This window comes from Antechinus flavipes, chromosome X (assembly GCF_016432865.1).
Source record: "Antechinus flavipes isolate AdamAnt ecotype Samford, QLD, Australia chromosome X, AdamAnt_v2, whole genome shotgun sequence".
NCBI classification, from domain to species: domain Eukaryota; kingdom Metazoa; phylum Chordata; class Mammalia; order Dasyuromorphia; family Dasyuridae; genus Antechinus; species Antechinus flavipes.
This window is the reverse complement of record NC_067404.1, coordinates 27,368,630-27,376,273: the sequence shown is the minus strand read 5'-3', so window position 1 is coordinate 27,376,273 and position 7,644 is coordinate 27,368,630. Positions and strand designations below refer to the sequence as shown.

At 39.5% G+C, this 7,644-nt stretch overlaps 1 pseudogene; it reads left to right on the top strand.

Moving 5' to 3' along the window:
• Nucleotides 1-2,557: 2,557 nt before the first annotated feature.
• LOC127543116 (ubiquitin-associated protein 1-like) lies at nucleotides 2,558-3,140 on the top strand (annotated as a pseudogene).
• The last annotated feature ends 4,504 nt before the right edge of the window (nucleotides 3,141-7,644 follow it).

The following is a 7,644-nucleotide window of genomic DNA, read 5'->3' as shown; positions in this document are numbered from 1 at the left end:
TTCTCAGGGATGAGTAAACCAAGCAAACCTAGGGTGCTATTGTAGAAGCAGCACTCTCTCCAATCTGCTTTGCCTGGGAACTGAGTGGGTATCTAAACACCGATCCGATTGGTTACTCCTTTTACTCTGACATTTGATGAAGAAAGTAAGTCTGAATGAGGAAGAATTAAGTCAAGGAGTAACTGATGAATTCAAGCCTAGAAATCGAGTTCTAGATTTGGGGCATTCCTACTCTTGGGGGTAAATATTATTGGATAAATTAAACCAGAGAGGCAGTGAAAGGAATAGCAGAGTGGTTACATGTCCCTAGCAGAATGGCACTGGGAAAAAAGAATGATTAGAGAGTTTATTAGCAGGAAAAGGAGGGATATCCCTGTCAGAAGAATTAGCAGAGAATTCAAGGATTAATTATCCATCCTGTGTAAAATCTGGGCAGGGGTTATTAGATTTTTATGAAGTAGAATGAAAAGTATTAGTGAAATTTGAGGGGTTAGAAAATATGTGGAAACCAAATTATTTTAAAAAGGAGGAAATTGTGAGAAATGGATGAGCATTTATTTGGCTTCCACAGTAATGAAAATTAAATTGGAGAAATGAAACTTGAAATAGAAAATTTAATCTCACAAGGATATCAAAGAAGGGTGGAAGTTAGTTATCTTCCCCCAAAAAAGAATGTAAGCTCCTTGGGGACAGAGATAAGCTATGTTATGAGGGGTGGAGTCAGGCAGGTAACTTCTGTAACAGCTAATTAATGGGAAATCAGGGGAGAGACAGTGTGTTACAGGATAGGAAATAAAATCCTGACTTTGAAGTTTCAAAGGTGTGTCTACTAACCTAGGTACCCATTCTTGCAAGAATGCAAAATAAATATTTCCTGCATCCAAAAAATAAAGAAGCAGGGAATTTGGCACACAATAATAGTGGCAGTGGTAGCTGGGCCCAGGGAGGACAGAGCAAAAGGAAGACCACTCATTCTCCCTAGATACTGCGAGAAGCTGAGGTGAAGAGATGGTGACTGGGGAAAAACTTCTAAGAAGTTGGGTTCAAAGTTTCTATGACTGTTAATTGACCTGATGATAACCCATTTAAAACGGGAGAAAAATTCAACACACCAGCTAAAGTTGGTCTGCCTATTAGATTCTCCTTTCCTGATTGTTACAAGCTGCCAGGGAAATACAGACACTAACCTTAACCTACCTGGAACATGAGGGAAACATCAGCGTGACCAGTTTCCGCTAAAATGAAAAGCACCTCAAAACCCTGTCACTTTTCCTTGGGAAAACAAAAACAATTGAGTGGGCAGAAGACATTCAGAAAATCCAGGAAGCTCAAGAGGAAGCTCAGCAAAAGGCTGAACAAGCAGAAATCGAAATGAATTCCAAGCCTCCCCGAGAGGGTTAAGAGTAAAATGGCTTTCTCAAAGACACACTGTTGCACCACATGCCAACTCCCATTAACCCCATCTTTGACAGCTAATAGCATGATATGAGAATATCATGGGATGAGAATCCCAACCTGTAGCAGTAGCAATGCCATAAATCAGAAAGTTCTCAGTCACCTCATCTAATGACAGATTTCTTTTTTTTTTAACTTTAAACTGAAATTTAATATTCTCTTCAATTATTTAGATATATTATGTAACATTTATTTTAATATGTTGAGAAAGGCCATGGGATCATTAGAGATCCTTGACACTTGGATCAAAAGTTAGAAATACCTTCCTTTTTTTTTAATAATTTTTTATTGATAGAACGCATGCCAGGGTAATTTTTTACAGCATTATCCCTTGCATTCACTTCTGTTCCAATTTTTCCCCTCCCTCCCTCCACTCCTTCCCCCAGATGGCAAGCAGTCCTTTACATGTTGAATGGGTTACAGTATATCCTAAATACAATATATGTGTGCAGAACCGAACAGTTTTCTTGTTGCACAGAGAGAATTGATTTCAGAAGGTATAAATAACCCGGGAAGAAAAACAAAAATGCAGATAGTTTACATTCATTTCCCAGTGTTCTTTCTCTGGGTGTAGCTGCTTCTGTCCATCTTTGATCAATTAAAGCTCTCTTTATTGAAGAGATCTACTTCCATCAGAATACATCCTCAAACATCTGTGAAGATGTTTTCCCAGTTTGTTGCTTCCCTTCTAATCTTGTTTGCATTAGTTTTGTTTGTACAAAGGCTTTTTAATTTGATATAATCAAAATTTTCTATTTTGTGATCGGTAATAGTCTCTAGTTCATCTTTGGTCACAAATTTCTTTCTCCTCCACAAGTCTGAGAGAGAAACTATCCTATGTTACTCCAATTTATTTATAATCTCTTTCTTTATGCCTAAGTCATGGACCCATTTCGATCTTATCTTGGTATATGGTGTTAAGTGTGGGTCCATGCCTAATTTCTGCCATACTAATTTCCAGTTATCCCAGCAGTTTTTATCGAATAATGAATTCTTATCCCAAAAGTTAGGATCTTTGGGTTTGTCAAACACTAGATAGCTATAGTTGACTATTCTGTCTTGTGAACCTAACCTTTTCCACTGATCAACCTTACCTACTGATTTTGAATGTGAAGAATAATTAGGTAACATGGAATTAAAACCTACTGCTAAGAAAGAAGAATTGAAAAACATTCTTGGTAGTACAAATGGATCTACTGTGGCCAAGATCTTGGACAATAAGTCACCCAAAGGAGGCTCTGGGTTTGTGTTACAGAACCTTCCTAGGGAGTATTGGCATTCCTGAAGTGGGTTGTACTGGGTGTCAAGCCCCTTCACAAATTCAATGGCTTTACCATTCTACCACAGCTAGGTCACTGTAAAAAGATGTCACTGTTTTCCAAAATGGCCCACCATCTGACTATTACTGTGAGCAAAATCAAGTCTCTTTCCTTCCTCAGATGTGATTCAAGTGACAGTGAACAGAAGACGTTAAGACTTGCAAGCACTTTTCCCAACACCATCGGCCTCCACGATGGCACTTTCTTGATTCCTTAAAGTCCTACTCCCAGAACAAATGCTAATGCACTCAATAGACACCTTAGGGTGGAATTTTCAGTTTTACATCTAGACGACGGTAAAGAGATGCCCACATTGTCTCCCCCCTTTGACCTGCCTTCTTGTCTGTCTTGTCAGTGTGTACTTAAGAGCCATTACCTCCAAACACAATGCTCTTGGTGACACCAAGCCATTTCCAGGGTTCAAGAACCCCAATCTAGTCAGACCTGCAAGTACTGAATCTCAATGAGCACCAATATGTGGAGCAAGAGGTCATCATGTGCTACTCACATGAATGTGGCATATAAAAGAAAGGAGGAAATATAGAGCATGTTCTTGACTGTTTGCACATAGAGAGTTCTGTAAAAAAAAAAAAAGGGGGGGGGGGCTTTGATCCCATTCTAGAAGGAGTTTGGAAATGTACCAGCGTTCAGAGGAAAAGATAACAGAATTTCTTCAGTTAATGAGTAAATAAAAGGAAATGGGTTTTGAACTGAAACGCATTAAGGAAGTTTTATCCTTATACAACAACAACCATGACAATGCATTGGACATTTAACTTTGGACTTTTAACTTGGACAGGAATAAACCGAGATCTAGCCCCATGATTACCTTCACACTGCCATGGAGTCTTCCCTTTGGGAGAGCCCAGTTTCCATAAATTCCTGGGGCCCCACTTTCCTTCCAGGGGCTTCACACTCTTTTTAGGAGGAAGAAAGAATGTTGTTTTGAGTTTGTTGGTGTTGTCATTGGGAGAAGGAAGGGAGGAGACATGAAGCATACTTTGGTACCTTTTGGAGACTTAGCACCATACACTGATCTGTGTGAGTTTGATTCCTGAGAAAATTGGGTGAAGGAAGACAAAGCAAGAGGAATGGACTATACATATATTCAAGACCAAACTCTATTGCTTTATCTTCACCACTGGCAAGAGCAGGAAGAGGGGGGTGCTCTGGAGGGAAAAGACTGAGGTTATCCAAGCTGTTTTGAATTTCATGTTTGGGCCAAAACATTCCCAAGATATCTGTGCCTAGTGAAATAGTAGAAGGTTTGAGGGTGTTAGATTATATATTTTTTCTCTTAAAATGAATTCCATGTTAAAATCTAACTTAATCTAACTAACACTGGTTCCTGAACTCTTAAAAGCATGAAGAATGCCAATGAATTTGGGCTCTGTCTTATCCCTTTGGCCAGGCAGTCATTGTGCTTACCCATATTCAAGTCTTGGCTAAATCCTTGATCTTGATGGAGTAGGTCATCTACCTCCAGCACCTGATCATCTTCCCCAGACTTTAAGAGATTACAAAGTCTCAGAGGCAGAGACCCAAAGTGTGACGTGCCCTTTCTAAAGAAATTAACAGAAGATGGCGGAGCAGGCACACACGACTCTCTAAGCTCCTATCATTACCCTCATAACCAACTATTTAATCCAGCCTCAAAAATAACTCTTCACTGCTTAAATTCATGAAGATAAGAAGCACTACAACTTACCAGCCCATCCGGAAGCTCGCCAGGAAAGGTTTGTCCTGAGGGGCCAGGAACAGACTAGCACAGGCAGCGAGAGGCTGGCATCCTGAGCAGACCAGGGGCGGGGGTGATCTCTGTGGCTAGAGAAGTTATAGGGACCACTCTGCTATAGGCTAACTGCTCTGCCTTGATTACAAAGCAGTAAACTGGCAGAGAAGTTAAAGCCTAAAACAGAGGGTCCTCTAAAAAACGCCAGAACCTAATGAGATCTGGCTGTAACCCCTCAAACCCGGAAGTGACTCAGGCAGACTGTAAGGCAGCCCTGTAGCCACATCCTGCAGTTTGGGGCTTTTGTGGGGGCAGTTACTAATCTGCACGACAGTGGGGCACAGCCTGGGCAGCCTCTAATCGGCAGTGTGGGGGGCTCGGCCTGGGGCAATAGAACTTCCCCAGCTGCCTGCGCTTCCCGGGCAGACACTTCCTGTCCCTGCAAATCCATTCACTGCTCAGCTGCTAATACCCACAGCCCCAGGGCAGGGTTTGGCTTGGGGCAGTGAAACTCTCACTGCTCAGTGTCTAGCCCCAAGGCAGTCGTTATCTCACACAGCAGGGGTTCTTTGAAGGGCACTTTCCCAGTCGGGCCCTGCAGGCCTGAGTTACCTTCGGGTGGGGAACTCTTTCCCAGAGCACTCCAGTACCTCGCTGCTTTTGGTAGCCGGTCGGCAGGACAGCTACCCCGTCCATATACATTTCACTGCTCTGCAGAGGAAGCTAATAATCTCCTGGCTCTGAAGGCAGACCTTACAGGCTTTAACAAAATGAGTAAAAACATCAAAATAACGATTGATAGTTTATACACAGAAAGAGAACAGCTTTTCAATCCTGAAGAGACTAATAGCAGACAGTCTCCAGACGATTGTTGGTCTCCTATACAAAAGGCTCTCCTAGAAGAGACTATTAAAAACCTTAAAAGAGAGCTAGAAGAGAAATGGGGAAAGACACATAACTCACTAAAAGAAAAATTTGATAAAGTGGAAAAAGAAAACAACTTCCTGAAATGTGAATTGGAAAAGGTAAAAAAAACTCCCAAAAAGTGCAGAAAAACAGAGTTTGCGAATTGGAAAAAGAAAATGATTCACTAAAAAAAAAAAAAAAAAAAAAAAAAAATTAGTGAAATGGAAAAAAATTCCATAGAGCAAAACAACTCAATTGGACATATACAAAAAGAAGTAAAAAAAGCTAATGATGAAAATAGCTCACTAAAAATTAGAACTGAACAAATAGAAATGACTGATTCATTGAGACATCAAGAATCAGTCAAGCAAAACCAAAAAAAATGAAAGATTGGAAAAAAATTTCAACTATTTACTTGGAAAAACAACAGACCTGGAAAATAGATCTAGGAGAGATAACCTGAGGATCATCGGACTACCAGAAAATTATGATGAAAAAAAGAGCCTAGATACTATTTTACAGGAAATCATCAAAGAGAACTGCCCAGAAGTAATAGAACTGGAAGGGAAAATAGGCGTTGAAAGAATTCATCGAACACCTTCTGAAAAAGACCCTAAAATAAAGACTCCGAGGAATATTGTGGCCAAACTTCAGAATTTCCAGACGAAAGAAAAAAAATTACAAGCAGCCAGGAAAAAACAGTTCAAATACTGAGATACAACAATAAGGGTCACGCAAGATCTGGCTGCCTCAACATTAAAGGATCGAAGGGCCTGGAATCAGATATTTCAAAAGGCAAAAGAACTTGGAATGCAGCCAAGAATAAACTATCCAGCTAAGCTAACTATTTTCTTCACGGAAAAAGATGGATATTTAATGAAATAGAGGAATTCCATCTGTTTCTAAGGAAAAAACCAGACTTAAACAAAAAATTTGATCTTCAACAACAGGAATCAAGAGAAGTAGAAAAAGGTAAAAGGAACTCTTGAGAACTGTATTTCTGTTGTGAATATACATAAAAACCATATGTATAATTTGATTTTACCAATATAATGTAAAAAAGGGAAGTAGAAATGGAAAGGGGATAGTGTCAGAAAAAGGGAAGAAGGGAGATAAAAAGAGGGAAATGACATGTGACAATGAGGCAAAGGAAACCTATCATATATGAGGGAACTTAGAGAGAGGGAGGAACATTGTGTGAATCCTACTCTCATCAGAGTTGGCTCAAAGAGGAAACAATTGACATATTTGTTTTACACAGATTCTTCTCTCACTTCATTAAAAAGTGGGAGAGGAAAAGGGAGAAGGAAAAAGAGTAATAAGGGAAGGGTACAAGAAAAGGGATGGGATTCAAAGGGAGGAGGGAGGGATACTAAAGAGGGAGAGCTATGCAACGTTAGTGGGACCAATAGGGAAGAAGGGAAGGAGGGCAAGAAAAAGAAAAGTATAATCTGGGGGTATTAGGATGGCAGGAAATGCAGAATTGGTTATTTTAACTGCAAATGTGAATGGGATGAACTCTCCCATAAAGAGGAGGCAGATAGCAGGCTGGATCAAAAGTCAGAACCCTACAATCTGTTGTTTACAGGAAACACATTTAAAACAGGGAGATACATACAGAGTAAAGGTAAAAGGCTGGAGCAGAATCTATTATGCTTCAGGTGAAGTCAAAAAAGCAGGGGTAGCCATCCTTATCTCAGATCAAGCAAAAGCAAAGATTGATCTAATTAAAAGAGATAAGGAAGGAAACTATATCTTGCTTAAGGGTACTATAGACAATGAAGCAATATCAGTATTAAACATATATGCACCAAGTGGTATAGCATCTAACTTCCTTAAAGAGAAGCTAAGAGAGTTGCGAGAAGAAATAGACAGCAAAACTATATTAGTGGGAGATCTCAATATTGCACTCTCAGATTTAGATAAATCAAATCACAAAACCAATAAGAAAGAAATTAAAGAGGTAAATAGTATATTAGAAAAATTAGGTATGATAGATCCCTGGAGAAAACTGAATGGTGACAGAAAGGAATATACTTTCTTCTCAGCAGTTCATGGAACCAACACAAAAATTGACCATATATTAGGACATAAAGACCTCAAAATTAAATGCAGGAAGGCAGAAATAGTAAATGCTTTTTTTTTCAGATCACAACGCAATAAAAACTACATTTAATAAAAAGTTAGGTGTAAATAGACCAAAAAGTAATTGGAAACTAAATAATCTCATCT